Raw genomic sequence first — 20,332 nt, forward strand, 5'->3', positions numbered from 1 at the left:
AAACCCGACAAAGACACGAATGGGAAAACACTCAAACTTCGATGCCGTGGAGAGCTCGAAGCAAGCCTCGTCGCCCGAGGGACCGGAAGTCTGACAAATCGAAGGGGTATAAAGGTACATAACCTCAAAAGTGTAATTCGTCAAGATGTTTGTGTTGTAAGGTTTTTAGAACTAGTGAAACTTTTGTTACTCATGTTACAGGAAAGACTTTTGTTGTTTATTGTGAAGGTTTGTTTGAATGTAAATCAAGGTAAGTTATTTATCTTCTCACCTGTGGAGATTGTGGCTTGCAATATGAAGGTAAAACTTTACAATGTTTCCATTAATGTTTGAATGGGCATAGGTCTGGTGTGTCTTCTGGTGTTGAGACGTATTTATTTAATTACTCGCGTGGACAGGCTCACTACACTCGCTGCACCACTCGTCACTACAGAGACCCAAGCTTGTTTTAACTGAGGATAATGACTTTATGTGAATTACTATGTTGTCCTGATTTACACCATTTATAATAAAAACATTTATTTTGTACATATTTATTTGTAATATTGCTGATATTATTTATTTATAATTTATTTGTAATCTAAAAACGTCCAAGTGGTCTAAAGCTCGAAATAGTCAAGGGTCCAAGCTGTCTAATATGTCTGAACGGTGTGAGGGTCTAACTGGTGTTGAGGTCAAAGGGGTTGGAGTGGACTTAAGGGGTGTAAAGGTCCAAAGGTTCGAGTCTTTGGGGTCTTTAGGGGTCCTCGGGGACTTTTCGGTTTTCTGGGTCTTTGGGGTAGTAAAGGGTCCTTGGAGATTTGGGTCTTCAGGGTCTTCAGGATCATTAAGGCTCTTCAGGGTCTTTTGTATCTTTAAGGCTCTTCCGATTATTTTAGGTATTTGGGGCATTTTGGGTCTTCAGGGTCTTTTGGGGTATTTTGAGTACCTGGGTCTTCAGGGTATTTAAGGGTCTTTTGAGTCCTATGTGTCATTGGGGGTATTCAGGGTATTTTGGGTCTTCAGGGTGTTTAAGGCTCTTCGGGCTTTTTGGGGTCTTCAGGGTATTTTGAGTCCTCTGCATCTTCAGGGCATTTAAGGGACTTTGGGGTATTTTGAGTTCTCTGGGTCCTTTGGGTTTTTGGGGTCTTTAAGGGTCTTCTGTGGCTTTTTGGTCTTGAGCGTCTTTTGTGTCTTCCGTGTATTTTGGGTCTTTGGGGCATTTTAGGTCCTCTTGGTCTTCAGTGTATTTAAGGGTCTTTTGAGTCTCTGGGTCATTTATGGGTCTTCTGGGTCTTTGGGATCATTAAGGCTCTTTTAAGCATCTTTGGATATTTGTGGGTCCTCAGGGTCTTGTCGGTCTTCAGGGTCCTCAGGGTATTTTGTATCTTCGGGGTCTTTAAGGGTCTTCTGGTTGTTTGGAGTCTTTATCGGTCCTCAGGTCTTTTGGGGTCTTTGGGGTCGATAAGGGTCATTAAACATCTTTGGTTCTTTAGGGGTCTTCAGGGTCTTTGGGTAATTAAAGTCTTTTGGGATCTTCAGTATAATTAAGGGTCTTTAGTGGTCCTTGGGGTCTTTTGGGTCCTCTGGGTCTTTTATGTCTTCTGGGTATTTTGAGACTTTAATGGTCTTCAGTGTCTTTTGGTTCTGCTGGGTCTTTTGGGTCTTCATAGTCTTTTGTGTCTTTGGGGTATTTTTGGTCTCCAGAATCTTTAAGAATCTTCAGTGTCTTTTGGGTCTTCTGGATATTTGAGGTATTTAAGGGTCTTTTGCATCTTCGGGGTCTTTATGGGTTTTTGGGGTCATTAAGGGTCTTTGGGTCTTTTGTCTTACACTTGATCTTTTGAGTCTTCAGGGTATTGGAGGGTCTTCAGGGCGTTGGGGTCTTCGGGGTCTTTGTGGGTCTTCAAGGTTTTTTTTGGGTCCTTGGGTCTTTCGGTATTTAATGGTCGACAGGATATTTTGGGGGGTATTTTGGATCTTTGCGGTCGTAATATCTGGACACCATTTTGAAGCAACATTGAAAAAAAGAATAACAACAACAGCATGATCCTGAGGAGGTTATAGGAGCTCTATTTTGGGGTCAATGATCATCCAAAGGATAGCGATATCCATCTAATTTCTTCCCAACCAAGCTCTTCTGTCTCTTCCCTCTCCTTTCCCCATTGCACCATACGTAATACATAGATGATGCCTTCTAACGCCTCTCTACTCTCACACGGAATACAAAGATTCTGCAAAAAGGTGTCTGGAAAGTAAGAGAACGCTAAATATATTTGGAATATTTGATTAATTTATTCTCAGTAATAAATTAGTATAATTGCATTTTAAAGATTTGATTTTTTTCAACCTTTCATCGCACAACCATTTGCAAGGCTTCTGCATTTAGATATTTATTTAATAATCTCTTGTTGCAGTTACCACGTTGTCGTCCATTCCATTTCAGTTCAACAAGCCGATGAAGCCTTTGTTGCTCCTGTGTGAAGCGGGCCCATCGCCGTGAGAAAATAAAACACACAGGAAATGGCACTCTGTGCTGAGGCGCGGCGGTGATGGCTAATTGCTCACCCTCAGCCAGGAAAAGGTCCCGGAGGGTGAAATCGCACGGTGTGCATGTATTCTGGGGTTTCATCTGAATTTATAGCATCTATTGTTTTCAGTCTCCATTTTGGGTGTACATTGAAATGATACATCGTTTCAATACTCGAGATGAACACTATTTCAACAGCGGGGTTAAGTTACCAATGTAGACCATGAGGAACAAGAACAAGAACCACCTTTGGAGGCCATTTTTCCACGCAGAGCAGGGGTTGGCCTTTTTTCGGGCACGGTGGTTCCCTTTTTTGAAGCAATGTTTTATGGCCGGATGCCCTTCCTGCCGCCAACCCTGTTAGTCGCCTCTTGCGACACACAGGGAATTACCAGCGAACTGGAACTCAATTTGCTGACCTCGGAAGGATGACAGGCTGAGTCAACCCCCCTGGCATTAATTCAGGATTCGAACCCAGGATCCGAGGATCCCAAGCCCCACCCGAACTGCAAAGCCAACACCAGGTAAGAACATGATACAGCTAAAATAATTACGGTTACAAGGTATTGTTGCGGAAATGGCTTCTAGAGGTTAAAATTGTATCGCCTTATTAAATGTCGCTAACTTAAATGCAATTAATCATGTCTCGATCATCGCGGCCAATTCATCCAAGAGTTTGTTGAAATCATATACATTACAACCATGTGGTTTACTGATGCTTATGTGATGGTTGGTATTGGTGTTCTAACATATTTAATATTCAATTTTCTTTAGGTGATGGTATTGGTGTTCTAACATATTGTCAAGTCCGTGGCCGATGAACACCAGCCTTGGACGAATAACCGGATGGTCTTTAATTCCGAGGGAACTCCGAATAATGGCGGTACTTTTTGGCGCGCGTGGGATGGAAGGCAGCAAGGTGCTGTCCTGAACGAAACGCAAGGGTTTATTCTCGAACCCACAAAACATGCGAACACGACTAAGAAATTCAACAATACAACAAATAAAATGCCACAATAATGAATTTTATACAAATAAATGCAAGACGATAAAATGGCGAAATAAAGGTTGAGGTAAAAACTAATATTTACCCTCGCCTGAGGAGAGGGTATTGCATTTGAGTCCGTTTTTCTGTTTGTCTGTTTGTCTGCACAGAATAAATATGATTTTCTCTGCAACCGTTGGTCCGATTGACAGGTAATTTTCACCATAGGTGCAACTTAAATGATAATTATGACGTCATAGGTCACGTGGTTTGGCTGCCATCTTTGAAAAACCAAAAAACTTTGCACCTCGATATCTCCGAAAGCGCTGAATAGAAAAAATTGGGACATGGCTCATTCTAAAGAACTCTTCATGGGGATGAAAATATGTTAATGATGATGTCATAGGTGCCTCCATTTTGACGTCATAATTTGACAAGTACAAAACGTCATCCGCTCAAGATGAAATTTCTTGAGCATAATCTAGGAATAAATTAGTTTAGAAAAAAATTAATGATGACGTCATCAGTTAGATGGTTCGGCCGCCATATTTGTTTGAACACAAAAGCCTTAAAAACCACTGAAAATACATCTGGCGAGGGTTGCAATCTCTGATTGCTCTTTCTTGTTAATAAATGTCAGCTCGAGCCTCGATCTTGTATACAAAAAAAAAATTGAAAGATTATAATTCCTTAAAATATACCATAATCACCATTTAAGTTCAATACATAGATTCCAGACAAATAGAAAAGTAGCTAATACACATATTTAAAACTAAATTTTCTCACCAATACATTCCAAGAGCGTCACCAACAAAATTGGGATATAGTCACGTTTGTGTGCTTTCCCTTCTCTTGTCTTCCGCTCCCTCTTTTTATATATTTTGTTTGTCTGGTTGATTTGTTTGTGAAGTAAATGTCAGCGCTTTCACGAGCCTCGATTCAGTATACAAAAAAAAAAAAAACCTTATCAATCCTATTATATTGTGAATAGCAGGCAGTCCAGCATAGAAAATGAACATGGAACCAATCATGGAAAAACTTCCAAGTAGATTTTTTGTCAGAAATGGATTTTTTAATTCTACAGATATTTCTACCCCAGAAACAACTTTCAGACCTTTTGGTAAATAAAAGTCAAATAAAACCCCTGTTACGGAGTCCTCTACAATCTCCTGGTCTCGGTAACCTCCGAACCCCGAGAGGAACTCCGGCAGAAAAATATATATTACTCCGTGTCAAAAGCAAGATCGAAACCACACCAATGGTTATCAACAAAAAGAATATATTAAAAATCACACAGGAATAATGATACAACCATGATAGCCAGCCAGCCACCATACAATCAATATCTTAGGATGGTACCATCTGTTAAAGTAATCGAACTCGCTGTTCCCAGTACATGGAAAGAACCTCTTCAATGTCTCTATAACCTTCAAGGCGAAGTTGATTCGCTCCGGCGATCGTTGGAACAATGTCCGATCAAGAGCAATCGAGGCGTAGACAGTCAAAGCGACACAGAAGTCACGTGGTCCAACACCCAGCAAACTCGCGGTAGAATGGACACTCTCCAAAGACGCACGCCAACTTACTGCTTATACGTGACCACATCACCCCCGTCCTTTACAAGCTTCACTGGCTCCCCATCCCCCAGAGAATCCAGTACAAAATCCTCCTCTTGACATACAAAGCCCTCCATAACCTGGCCCCATCCTACCTGGCTGACCTCCTCTCCAGACACACTCCCACCCGCAACCTCTGCTCTGCTGGTACCAACCTCCTGACCCCCTCCATCCGGACCAAATTCAGATCCTGGGGGGACAGGGCCTTCTCCATCGCTGCTCCCACCCTCTGGAACTCACTACCTCACACCATCAGAGACTCCTCCTCACTCACCACATTCAGAACATCACTAAAGACCCACCTGTTCAACACTGCATTCAACATTCAACCCACAGCATTTAACCCCTGACTATCTCTTCTCCTTCTCCCTCCTTTTGCTTTAAATATTTCCCTATTGATTCTTGTCTTTTTGCAATTGTTGTTTTCATGTATTGTTATGCATTATGTTTTCCACTCTGTCAAAAAGCGCCTTTGGACTTCTGGAAAAGCGCTATACAAAATAAATGAATTATTATTATTATTATTATTACACGTTTGCCGTTCAATCAGCGAATCGCCGTGTACTCCTCAAACGCCGCTTTATTGCACAGCCGTCCCCGGCAAACCACCGGAGGATAAGCCCAGCTGACGCGACAAGGACCTTTTCCGATGAAGGCAGCGCGCGGGGCGAAATGGCGTACGGCTCTCACTCGAGCCGCGGCCTCGAGGCGAAGATTCTCCGGAATCTCACCCCTGTATCTGGTCTGGCTTCGCAGGCTTTTCCACAACTCCAGCGATAACACCGATCGCACGAGTTTCCTTTCAAGGACTCAAAGTTCACTCGCCATGTACTCTCGACCACGCTAGGTACGGAGCTTTTTCAGAACACGTCGTTTCACCTCTGCCTCACGCCCTCTTCTTCCTCATTCCTTTTCTTCTGGGTCGGTTTCCTGCATCATTATACGTTAACCTTTTTAACTTTAGATAGCTGTTCCTGAATACTAAACCTTTTGAGATTAATAATAATTATACATGATATCAGAAACATGTCAAGTGGGTGAAAACCACAACAGCGGAAGTGACGAATCCATAACACTTCCCCCCCATAAGAAAGAAAGTTTGAACACAGCGAAAACTTTCTTTGCATGCAAACTCTTTAAACAAACAAAAATAAACTCACAACCCCAAATCACCAATTCCCGTGAGCAGCAATTAATATTTCCCGAAAATAAAGCAACAAAATTTCACACAACCCACAGAGATTTCCAACGTTGATTCACTCTGGACAAAGCATCATCAACGACATTGTCCCTGCCCTTTACATGTTCAATTTCCAAGTGGAACCCCTGCAAAGCCAAACTTCATCTCATCCACCTCTGAATTTTACTTTTAGTTTCTTTTGAATGAAGGTTAAGGGGTTGATCAAAAATCCAAAGTCAAGCAAATCGATAGCACTTTTTTCCGGGAGGCCGAGCTGAGGGCCAGGTTCCATGGTGGTTGGATGGTGAGGCCTGGACATATTCACTACATGGACGCCTTTAGGAACGTAGAGTTCACGGTTAGTCTGTGTCGGAAAGTTCACTACATGGACGCCTTTAGGAACGTGGAGTTCACGGTTAATCCGTGTAGGAAAGTTCACGACATGGACGCCTTTAGGAACGTGGCGTTCATGGTTAATCCGTGTAGGAATCTTGGCTCGGCTGCTCCGTAGCATTCAGTGCTTCAACTCTTTCTAACTTTCCTAACAATCACGGTTGGACCACTTGTCACTGTAGTCACATGAATAGCGGTCTACTTCTCAGCCACTGCTCTGATAATCCTTCCTTCAGGAGCTGCCATAACTCTGGAAGCCTCCATGATAATATCGATTGCGGCCACCACCACTACTACTCCGTGGTCCTCCTCTGTAGCCCCTCAACACCTAGGAAATGCCTTCCCTACTGTTATCGTCCGACCCTCCAACTCCTTGCTATTCAGATCCTTTTCTGCAACTCTGGCGTCCTCTGAGGTTTCAATCGTGACAAAGCCAAACCCTCTTGACTTTTGTGTCTCCCTGTCTTTTATCAGCAGCACTTCCAAAAGCGGTCCATATTTGCTGAAGGCAGACTTCAGAACATCTTCCTTTGTTTTGAAGTTCATTCCCCCGACAAAGAGCTTGCCAATATTGCCTCCATCCCTGACGTGCATGTGCTGACACTTAGTTTCAGGGTATTTCCTCTTCTCTTCAGGGCACTTCCTACTAGGCTTTTCAACAAACATCGGGTTACCAGAAACTTGACCACCGGCCAAATCATTCCCGATAATAAAAGATACTCCTTCTACAGGAAGAGTGGCTTGTAAACCGACGTTGACCGGTCCTGACACCAAATCGGACTCCAAATGGATGACATGAAGTGGAGCACTAACACAGCCACCAATCCCCTGTAAACGAACACTATCACCAGTTGCCGTCTCCTCTGACAATGGCAAGATGCTTTCAAGCATTAAAGATTGATGTGCTCCTGTGTCCCTCAATACCCCAACAGGTCTCCGGTTCGTCGAGGCTCCATCCAGTGACAAACCCCTCTGAAATAAATGGTTGGTAACCCTTTTGAGGGCGATTTCTCACAATGGCCATTGCATTTGGAGTTGTACTAGTCGAACTCCGCTCCAGATTTTCCTTTCCCAGAGCATAACAGTGGGACATCAAGTGTCCCGGTTTATGGCAAAAAGCGCAAGTAGGCCCGGAGGAGAACCTCGTGGTCTGCCTCGAGCCCCTCGGAGGGTAAGTCTGCCTTGGAACTGCTGTCTTCGGATTTCTAGAAGTCGTGGTATCAGAGTGGTCCTCAGATTAATCTCGAGGCCGCCCCCATGAATTTTCGTTCTCTGCCCCTGATGTACCATAGCTCCCCTGGCTAGGTCTAGGTGAGAAGTTAGCTTTGTGGAACCCCATCCTGTGGGTTAAGGCATAGTCATCAGCCATGGCTACTGAAACTCATGCAACTTTGGTACTTTCCTTTCCTCCAGATGTATTTTAATGTCCTCGTGGACACACTGCTGGAATTCCTCCACCAGGATCAATTGTCGCAATAGTTCGAAGTCTTTCCCAACCCCCTTTTGAATCACACCACCTATCAAACATGGTTAGGAGCTGCAATTACTGGGAGAATGGAGAGAAGTAGTATCCATGCCGGCTAGTTCGACAACCAGTCAGAACTCTTGGGATGTTGGCAGGCATGTGAGGCTGGTTCCACCCTTCAATGAAAAGGATATAGCCAAGTTTTTTTTGCACTTTGAGAAAGTGGCTCAAATGCTAAAATGGCCTGTGGGGTCCTGGACTATGTTAGTGCAAAGTGTTCTGGTGGGTAAAGCTCAAGATATATTTTCGGATTTACCGATTGACCAATGTGTAGATTATGAGAAAGTGAAGAAAGCCATTCTCAAAGCCTATGAATTGGTCCCTGAAGCTTACTGGCAAAAATTCAGGAATGCCAGGAAGATGGAGAGTGAGACCCATGTGGAGTTTGCCAGAATGAAGGAAACCATGTTTGATAGGTGGTGTGACTCGAAGGAGATTGGGAAAGACTTCAACCTGTTACGACTGATCTTGGTGGACGAATTCAAACAGTGTGCCCACGTGGACATTAAAGTACATCTGGATGAGAAGAAAGTACCAGAGTTGTATGAGGCAGCAACCGTGGCAGATGACTATGCCTTGACACACAGGATGGGGTTCCACAAATCTAATTTTCCACCTGGAGTTAGCCAGGGGAGTTATGGTAAATCAGGTTCGGAGAACAGATTTTCATGGAGGCGGCCTAGAGAGGACTATGGGGACAGATCTGATACCGTGACTTTTAGGGATCAGAAGACTGCAGTTCCAAGACATACCTATCTTCCGGGGGGCCCGAGGCAGACCACGAGTTTTTCCTCCGGGCCGACTTGCGCTTTTTGCAAGAAACCTGGGCATTTGATGTCCCAATGTTACGCCCTGAAAAGGAAAAATCAGGAGTGGAGTCAAACTAGTACAACTCCGAATGCATTGGCCAATGTGAGAAATCGTCATTGGAGGACAGTGCCTTGTGAAGGTTCCCATGCCAAAGTTACGGCATCACAGAAGGACCTTGTTCAAGAGGGTTACAAACCTTTTATTTCAGAGGGGTTTGTGTCACTGGATGGGGACTTGATTAACCAGAGACCTGTTAGGGTATTGAGGGACATGGGAGCACATCAATCTTTGATGCTTGAAGGCATTTTGCCATTGTCAGAGAAGATGGCAACTGGTGTTAGTGTTCTTTTACAGGGGGTTGGTGGCTATGTTAAAGCTCCACTTCATGTCATGCATTTGAAGTCTGATTTGGTGTCAGGACCGGTCACCGTAGGTTTACAAGCCACTCTTCCTGTAGAGGGAATCTCTTTTATTATCGGGAATGATTCGGCCGGTGGTCGAGTTTCTGGTAGTCCAATGTTGGTTGAAAAGCCCAGTATGGAAAATAACACAGCACAGTTAGAGCAGGAGATACCGGGTATCTTTCCATCCTGTGCAGTGACTCGTGCTATGGGTAGGAAGTGCTCTGAAGAGAAGGAGAAGGAAGGCGATGTGGATTTGGGTTCCTTAGAGGTATAGGAGGAAAAGTCTGGAAGAGATAATAGGAAAGGGAGTGACATCAAGGAACCGAAGGAAAAGGTGGCATCTGGAACAAAAGAGGGAATGGAGTGTCCGTCGGAGACATCTGGGAACGAGGTTGAACAAACGGTGCTGGTCCGAAAGAGACTTGTTGAAGAACAACACGGAGATTCGGAGATCCGGAGTTTGATTGATAAAGCCATTACAGAGGAAGAGGCTATGAAGATACCTGTTGGTTACTTCATGAAAGGGGAAATACTCTTGAGAAAATGGAGACCACCGGAGGTGCCAGCAAACGATGAGTGGAAAGTTCATTACCAAATTGTGGTGCCACCGCCGTACCGGAAGGAGATATTGAGTTTGGCACATGAGACATCTTTGGCTGGGCACCTTGGAGTGAACAAGACGTGACAGAATATTGGTACATTTTTTCTGGCCAGGATTGCGACGTGATGTGGCGGAGTTCTGTAAATCTTGCCACTCTTTGCAGTTGGTGGGAAAACCTAATCAGAAAGTCCCATCCGCACCTTTAAAACCAATTCCAGCTTTTGAAGAGCCATTCAGCCGTGTCATTATTGACTGTGTAGGCCCTTCACCTAAAACTAAGGCTGGACATCAGTATTTACTGACCATCATGTACGCTTCCACGAGGTTCCCAGAAGCAGTGCCTCTTAGAAAAATTACTGCGGCGGTTATTGCGAAGGCCTTGATTAAATTTTTCACTTTGGTTGGCCCACCTAAGGTCATCCAGTCTGATCAGGGTTCCAATTTCATGTCAACACTTTTTCAGCAAGTGGTACACCTGTTGGGAGTGGAGCAAGTAAGATCAAGTACTTACCATCCTGAGAGCCAAGGGGCCTTGGAAAGGTTCCACCAGACATTGAAGAATATGATCAGAACGTATTGTTTTGAATGTGACAAGGATTGGGATGAAGGAATACCTTTATTGTTGTTTGCTACGAGGGCATCTGTTCAGGAGTCATTGGGGTTCAGTCCTTTTGAACTTGTGTTTGGACACTCAGTGCGAGGACCATTGAAATGGGTGAAAGAACAGTGGCTACATGAGGAGTCACAGTCAACAGTGGTAGAGTATGTGTCAACGGTTAGGCACAAATTGGCAAAGGCTTGTGAAGTTGCGAGAAGGAACTTGAAAGTGAGACAGGATAAAATGAAAGTGAGACATGACAAGAAATCTCAGATAAGAAATTTCAGTCCTGAGGACTGAGTGTTAGTGTTGCTTCCTGTTCCAGGTCAGCCATTACAGGCTAGATATTTTGGTCCCTATGCAATCGAAAGGAGGGTTAATGAAACAGATTACGTGGTGACAACTCCCGACCGACGGAAAAAGCGGCAGCTGTGTCATGTCAACCGAATGAAGAAATATTAGGAGAGGAAGCCTGTGGAAAAAATGGTTCCTGTCTCACCTGTCGTGCCTGTAGTCGGGGTGCAAGAGAATCCAGAGGTTGAGGTGGGTGTGAAGTTTGATAACTTTGATGACCAGGCTTGTCCCAGATTGACGAACACGGAAGTGTTGAGCAATTTAGATGAGAAACTAGGTCATTTGACGAGGGAACAACAAGGACAACTATCCAGCCTAATTTTTGAGTTTGCACATTTGTTCGCAGATGTACCTGGTCGTACTGACTTGGTGTATCATGATATTGAGGTGGGGGAAGCCACTCCTGTGAAACAACACCCTTATCGGATGAACCCTGTGAAGATGGAGTATCTTCGGAAGGAGGTTCAGTATATGTTGGAGAATGACATCATAGAACCAAGCAGCAGTGAATGGAGCTCACCATGTGTGTTGGTTCCAAAACCCGATGGCAGTTTTCGCTGTTGTATGGATTTAAACGGGTTAATGCAGTGACCAAGACCGACTCATATCCCATCCTGAAGATTGATGACTGTATTGATAGAATAGGCCCAGCTAAATTTGCAACTAAATTTGACTTGCTGAAAGGGTATTGGCAGATTCCTCTTACTGATAGAGCGAAGGAAATCTCGGCTTTAGTCACACCAAATGGGTGGTATCAGTACAAGGTTCTTCCCTTTGGATTGAAAAACGGGCCTGCTACATTTCAACGGGTGATTAATAAGCTCATTGCAGACCATGAGGGGGTGGAGGCTTATCTGGATGATGTCATCATCCACACCATGAACATGGAAGATCATATTAAACAAATTCATGCATTTTTCAAGAAACTGACCGAGGCAGGGTTGACCATCAACTTATCTAAGAGTGAGTTTGTAAAAGCACAGGTGGTGTTCCTAGGCCATGTAGTAGGTCAGGGTCAGGTGCAACCGGTGACAGCCAAGATAGAAGCCATTGATCGCTTCCAAGTTCCAAAAGGGAAGAAGGAGCTTATGAGATTCTTGGGTATGGCTGGTTGGTACCCACGGTTCTGCATGAATTTTTCTGATGTGGTAGCCCCTTTAACGAATTTGCTGAGGAAAGAGACCAAGTTTGTTTGGGATGACAAATGTCAGGCTGCCTTTGCCCACGTCAAAGCAATATTAATGAGCTCTCCTGTCCTAGCAGTCCCGGATTTTCAAGAACCATTCAAGCTGGCCATTGATGCAAGTGATGTGGGGGCTGGGGCAGTTCTATTACAGGAAGATGGTGATGGCGTGGATCACCCGGTGTGCTACTATTCGAAAAAGTTTAACAAACACCAGGCAAATTATGCCACCGTGGAAATAGAGACCCTTGCTCTCCTGCTAGCGCTTCAGCATTATGAGGTGTATCTGGGAACTACTACCTTTCCTATAAAAGTCTTCACTGATCACAACCCCTTAACCTTCATTCAAAAAATGAAAAATAAAAATCAGAGGTTGATGGATAGAGTTTGGCTTTGCAGGAGTTCAACTTGGAAGTTGAGCATGTAAAGGGCAGGGACAATGTCGTTGCTGATGCTTTATCCAGAGTGAACTAACGTTGGAAATTCCTGTAGGTTGTTTGGAAGTTTTGTTGCTTTATTTTGGGGAATGTTAATTATTGTTGCTCACGTGAATTGATCATTTGGGGGTGAGTTTTACTTTTGTTTGTTAAAAGAGTTTTTGCATGCAAAGAAAGTTTTCACTATGTTCCAACTTTCTTTCTTGAGGGGGGGGGGGGGGGGGGGGAAGTGTTACGGATTCGTCAATTCCGTTGTGGTGGTTCTCATCCACTGTGAACATTTTTGGTTCCATGTACTATTATTCGTATCGTTTAAGTGAATTGGAGATCTGTTTTCAAAAGGTAAAATAAATTAGTGTTTTAAAAGAAACCGGAAACCGGATCGAAAACCGGAAGAAGAGGAAGAAGAGGAAAAGGAGGCAGAGCCAGTGAGGTGGACAAGGAGCCGAGCTGCTTTGAGGTTTTGAGCAAACGCTGGCGAACGAGGGTCACGAGTGAACTTTGGGGTTTCCTGGGAAAGGGATTCCTGCGACAGAGTTGTTATCGCTGTGACAGATAAACCTGCGTGACAGGTTTTGTGGTTGATTCCGAAAAGAATCATTGGAATGCCGTTACGTCTCGAGAACGGATCGTTGGCCATTTTACCTCGTGCCTGATTTCGGATCGCACCAGGCTTTTCATCTCGCTTCAACCATTTCACCGCATCCAGACGTAACCTGGTGTGTGTGTGTAACGTGGATTTTGAGTGGGAATTTGCGGTTCGCTGTCTGTGAGCCGTTGAACGTCCATACCCGAAGGTGTGATTTCTCAGTCGCCTCTTGAGGATACCTTTGCCTATCTTTGGCAGTGTGACTGTCAACCGAACGGGATTCTGGTCTCGATATGACATTGTTCTTACGATCACTGAAGCATGGATCGACTTTGGCTTGATGCCGGGATAGAGACATTGGGAATCTTCTTCTTTTCGCTCACTTGGAGCACAGTGAGTTATATTGTACGAAACTGATGGTACCATCATAGGAATGATATATATTGGTTGTACAATTGATAAATATTATTATTGTGCTGTTATTCTTGTGTGACCTTAATACAATACTTGTTTGTTGGTAACAATTGGTGTGGTTTCACCATTGATCTTTGACACACAAAATAACACATCTTTCTGCCGTGACTCATCTCGGGGCTCGGAGGTACACCGTGGCCGGGGTTTGGGGAGGAGCACGTAACACTTCCTCTAAATGCACAGTATGATCCAGGCAAAAGAAAGAACAACAAAACAAGGATTAGATAAAAAAAGAAAACTGGAATCTCATTGAGCAAGCACGTCAAATCAAATCAAACAACACAACAACAACAGGCATTTTAAGGCCATTTTCGCTGCTAGGTTAGCCTAAATCGAATCAAAAAATGGTTTTATTTCTTCCACTGTATCGCGACAATAAGCCGAACTGCACATGGGTTACATAAAATGAACTTGTAGAGTATAAAAAGGTAGAAAAATCTGAAATGTGCATAAAAAAATAGTGCAAAACATAAAACGTTGCGAAAATTGCATCTTGTTATCTATATATTGTTGCGGATATGGGATTTGGCCTCCATCCATATCCGCTTGTAAATATTCCCCTATTTCCCCAATACTCCCCAACTATCCCCAATCCCCCATTCCCTAGTCCCATTGTCTGTAAACAACACTGTAGAACCGACCTTCCCCTTTTTCCCCCATTAAATGTCGTGCCCAGGTTCACCGCATCTCACGTAGACAACTATAGGACATCTTGCTAGTTATTCTTAGTCTATGTCAGTTAAGGACTCGTTTCCATTAATTCTGACTCTTCGTTGCACCAGAATGTGATTGTATGGCACCAGTAGTGAGTTTAGGACCTCCCAATACCTCCCCACAACCTCATCTCCGCATCCTCCCATCATCTCATGAAACAACAACAACAACAACAACAGCGCGCGGGGAGTGCGCGTCCTCACTCCGGCTTGGTTAGCCGCCATTGACCATGCGCTCCGACAGGGTTACCACGAAGGGGCTCACTGTCAGCTCCTCGTCGTGGGCGGAGCCCGGTAACCCCCCCCCCCCCCGCACCCAATAAGAAGCGGCGGGCCGATTCCATCTGGGGCGGAGCTAACGAGCCGAGGGCGTGTCACTCCCCGCGGGATATACGCAGCCACTTACCGGAGGTGACGTCAGAGATGCGCCCCCAGCTTGAAGAGAAAGAGACGCCACCTCCAGCGCGACGATACCTCCCCGCATATCTGGACCGGACCGTGTGGATCCTGTCGTTGAGCCAAGGTGCACCTTGTGCTGTCCATCGACTACCTGCCCTTCCTTGCCATCAATCCCTGTGTGAGTCAGTTTTGTCCTGTTTATCTGTGGTCTGTCGGGGCTACTATAAGACCGTGATTAAGTGCCCATCTTCCTATGCTGTACCTCTTGTCCTTGTAGTCTAAACGTTCTGCATACAAATATTATAACCTCCTCCGGAGGTCTTGAGAACTGTACCCCTGGTGTCGTGTCATCTAACCCAGCCGTTGTGTCCTTTCCTTCATTGATCTAGCGTAGCGCGACTCGGCCAACGTTCGAGTATAATCGGGTAAACTGTGCAGACGCGGTCATACCAAACCGCTCGGTAAACTAACATCCAAAACGGCGTCTGTAACAATATATATAAATGCGAGTGGTCTTGCGAGTTATAAAGGGGAGGGGGGAAGGAGGGGAAGGGAGGGGAGGTGATGGAGTGGAAGGGGAGCAGTCAGAAGTGGAGGCTCTTTTACAGAGAATTTATATCTTAAAGGGGAGGGGGGCAGGGGAGTGGGAGGGGGAGGGGGGAAGGGTGGGGAGAAGGGGGAGGGGAGGGGAGGGTGGAGGCAGGAGAGGAAGGGGAGTGGCTCATGTTTCTGAGTGAATGTGGCTCACGTTTCTGAGTGAATGTGGCTCACGTTTCTGAGTTACGTGTGATGCCAATCAGGAAGAAGAAGAAGCTGTGCTACCAAATTCATACACTTCCGGAATTGTTTGATTTATTTGTATTCAAATGTCTGGTAATTGTTTTGTATTTATTTATGTGAATGTGTATTTGAATATAACTGTCATTCATTAAAAAAGGCTTTGGCACTATCGAGCGTTTTTTTTTTTTTTTTTTTTTTTTAAACTGTTGGTGTTTCCAACAGTTAAATAAAACGCAGACGCACACACAGTCAACTCGCGTTTTATATATATAGCGTTTTATTCAGAGATGGCTGAACGGATCTTCATCCAACTTTCAGAGGTTCATCAGCGAGTGCCTGGGAGTGTTTTAGGCAAAACAAATTTTTTTTTTTTAAAGTTCCTTTTTTATGGAGTTAAAAACAAACAAACCAAAAAAAAAACGCTCGATAGTGCTGAAGCCTTTTTTAATGAATGACAGTTATATACAAGTGCACATTCGCATAAATAAATACAAAACAATTGGCAGACATTTGAATACAAATAAATCAAACGATTCCGGAAGTGTATGAAATTGGGTACGACAGATTCTTCTTCTTCCTGATCGGCATCACACTTAACTCAGAAACGTGAGTCACATTCACTCAGAAACGTGAGCCACATTCACTCAGAAACATGAGCCACTCCCCTTCCTTCCCCCCCTCCCTCCCCTCCCTTCCCCCCCTCCCTCCCCTCGTCCTCCCCTGCCCCCCCTCCCCTTTAAGATATAAATTCTCTGTAAAAGAGCTTCCACTTCTGACTGCTCCCCTTCCTCCCCTCTCTTCCCCTCCCCTCCTTCACCCTTCTCCCCTCCCCTCCCCCTTCTCCCCTCCTTTCCCCCACCCCGCCCGGCAACGCCGGGTACTTCTGCTAGTTCAATATAAATCATCAAATTAAAATATAAGAATTATACATAATAATTCAACAACAAAAAACAAAAACCACAAATAAATTCGATAAAATAAATCTACATTCTGCACACAAAATCCACAAATCAGATCACACTTAAATAATTAACCCCGAGCACGTAACATGACGCCCAATCAATCCAAGGTGTCTTCGACTCGGTTACAGGTTTGAGGTAATGAAGAACATATCATGCGCAAGTTTTACAAATTTATCACATCAAAAGAAAGGGAATAAAATCGAATGATAATGTTTCTCCTATTACGACCACAGTACTGTATTATTTTTCGGTCATCAGATCTGAATTGCGGAAGAGATGACGTTATAAAATGGGTCGTGATATCCAAATGTCTATCCATCTGTCCGGTCCTCCGTCCTTCCGTTACTTTTTGCTTTTTTTGCTATTTCTCCCTTATCACCAAGCTGATTAGTCCGAAACGTGACATATAAACACAAGACAGTATCCCGCACAATCGCCTCGGCTTTGATTTTTCTATTTCAGATCATGGGGGATTGGGGGGAGCAAAAGGTGGTTACCCCCTGAAACCTCGGAACCCTACACGCCCCTCATTTATTGACCGATTGCTCAGAAACCCGATACAGACCTACAGTCACGTGAAAAAGTAAGTACACCCCATGTAAAGTTTTGACTTTTTCAACATATTTCAACATACAGCTATTTGGTCCTCATTTCAACAATATTGTAAGATAAAGGTGATATAATATAACAAATATCATGAAACATTTACATTTTGTAGTCCATTGTATAATTTAAATAAACATAAATGCAACTTTCACACGTGGAAAAAGTATGTACACCCCTACATTTATCACTACTTCAAATACCTAAAATTAGAATCAGGTGCACCAGCTCAGGTGCAAATGATTAGAACATCGTTAGAGAGTATCTTGGAGGACCCTGTCTTATTTAAACCTCAGACATTTAGTTTGGTTTTCTCTTTGTTGTTGAAGTGTGCAGCGTCACCATGCCGAGATCAAAAGAGCTCTCTGAGGCCTTCAGAAAGAAGGTTATAGATGCCTATGAGTCTGGGAAGGGAGTTAAAAAGATCTCCAAACAATTTGAAATCAATCATTCGACTGTCCGGAAGATCATCTACAAGTGGAGAAGATTACAAACAACTGCCAACTTGTTCAGGCCAGGCTGCCCCAGCAAGTTCATCCCGAGAGCAGACCGCAAGATGCTGAAAGAAGTCTCTAAGAACCCCAGAATGTCATCATTGGACCTACAGGTAGCTCTTGCCACTGTTGATGTCAAAGTGAATGAGTCTGCCATTAGAAAGAGGCTGCACAAATTAGATATACATGGGAGGTGTATGAGGAGGACCCTTTGCTGTCCAGAAAGAACATCAGGGCAAGACTAAAGTTTGCCAATGAACACCTCGGCAAAGACCAGCACTTCTGGAACAATGTGCTCTGGACAGATGAGTCAACGGTAGAGCTATTTGGCCACAGTACCAGAAGACATGTTTGGCAAAAAACAAAGACAGCATTTGACCACAAGAACCTGATACCAACTGTAAAGCATGGTGGTGGAAATGTTATGGTTTGGGGCAGCTTTGCTGCATCAGGGCCTGAGCAGCTCACCATCATAGAATCCACTATGAATTCTTCATTGAACCAGAAGGTGCTTGAGGATAATGTGAGGCTATCTGTCGGAAAGTTGAAGCTCAACCGAAGGTGGACCTTGCAACATGACAATGACCGTAAACATACCAGTAAATCCACCAAGGAATGGCTGAAAAGAAAGAAATGGAGGATTCTGGAATGGCCAAGTCAAAGCCCGGATCTAAATCCCATCGAGATGTTGTGGGGGGATTTGAAACGAGCTGTGCATGCAAGAAACCCCTCAAACATCACACAAGTGAAATAATTCTGCATGGAGGAGTGGGTAAAAATTTCTCCCAATCGATGTCAGAGACTGGTAGACAGTTAAAAGAAACGCCTACTTGAGGTTGTTTCTGCCAAAGGGGGAAATACCACCTATTAGAGCCAAGGGTGTACTTACTTTTTCCACATGCGAAATTTGCATTTATGTTTATTTAAATTATTCAATGGACTACAAAATGTAAATGTTTCATGATATTTGTTATATTATATCACCTTTATCTATCAATATTGTTGAAATGAAGATCAAATAGCTGTATGTTGAAATATGTTGAAAAAGTCAAAACTTTACATGGGGTGTACTTACTTTTTCACGTGACTGTACTTGATGATCTGCAGGATCACCCGGTCTTAGATTGTTCAATTTCCTATTAGGGAGCCTCTAAGGGATCGGGAGGCTCCCAGGGGATCAGCAGAGGTCTGACCTCCAACCTCAAGAGATGACCGTCAGCCCACTCGGGAATAATTTTATAGTTATCAGCACTCAGAAAAGAGATAGAAGGTTGCATTAACGATACAATGTTCAGAGGTAATTTTTTTTATTTTAACATTTGTACAAAATCGAGGCTCATGAAAAAAGCAAGATTAAAGAGCAGGAAATCTAACGCACCGACAGTGGGACAACGCGGCATCAATCAGCGGAATGAGCAAATAGGAAAAGATGAGGAGAGGGAACATCAACAGAGCCAAACGAGGGACATGAGCATGCTTAGGATAGCAAAGAGGAAATCGTCAGGATTCTTCGACTCCTTTCCCAAACTGTTATTGTCTGACAGTGCAGCTGCACTTGTGCATTGTTAAAAAGCGAATTGCTGCAAAAGATATATTAGCCACCAGAGAAAGAAAATTCGTAAATGAGTGAGTGGGCAGTGATTAATTTCAATGAATCAAATAATATAATGACATACACAACTGGTTCAGTCTCTTTTTCAACCAGTAGAACTCACCACTGCGATATTCTGCATTCTCAGAAGGTCATTCACAGCTTCTTCTGCCTCCTTTCCCTGGAACTTGACTTTTATTTGAGCTTCTGCCCAATTCTCCTGCATGGGATGGGAAAGATAAATGTATCACACGAGAAAGAACCTGCTCTTTATATGAGATGTCCTGCTAGCGATTGGAGGTATTAAAGGAAGGTGGGAAGGTCAAGTAAACTTGCAGTACCTGCAAACAATAAATAAACACATGTAAAATTGTACATAGTCGCAAATTAAAATACCTTACAAAGTCCAGAACTCACCTACATGAAGAGAGTCCTGTGCAAAAGTATTAGGCCACCATGTTTTTTTTCCACTAATTTGTAATTTCTCTCCAGCAGGTAATATAAACCCACACCTTTCCCAAGATATAGAAATCCATGACAATCAAAATAATACTGTCGTGCAACCGCCGAAATTAATATTTGGCAGTCGCGGATGCCGATCACGAAGGCTTTAACTTCCGAGGCGAAAACTCAATGGCAGAATCCAAAACCAAAAGCCCCATGCGCGCGGAATGGAGGGGAACGGCGAGAGCCCCCTCAGCCTTATCTATTAAAAGCAACCAGGAAACTGCATTCAGCTATTTGTACAAGAAAATAATGCAAGGGTTTATTCAATGAAAGCAAGGACAGGAAAAAGCACGCGCCGGAAAATCTAATGCCTAATTTGGGATCCCACACACACAGATATCAGATACAACACAAGGGGATCTGAATTAAAGAAAAGAACACGTCATGTAAAATGTATACGCGGAGCTCGGCTTATCTGTCTTTGTCGTTGGCTCTGGCCGCCCTCCAACTCCGCCCCGTTCGGCGTCCCACGCGGCCCTCTCCGACTGCTCTGAGCACCACAGCAACGCGAAGGCCCGAGCCAACGCCCACTCCGTTCGCACACGAGGCCCCAAAGCAGGACAGCAAGCTCCACTCGGGCTCTGAACTCGTCTCAGGATCTTCGATCTGAACTGCCTGAACTATG

The sequence above is a fragment of the Myxine glutinosa genome, chromosome 3 (genome assembly GCF_964187855.1).
Source record: "Myxine glutinosa chromosome 3, kmMyxGlut1.1, whole genome shotgun sequence".
Lineage (NCBI taxonomy): Eukaryota > Metazoa > Chordata > Myxini > Myxiniformes > Myxinidae > Myxine > Myxine glutinosa.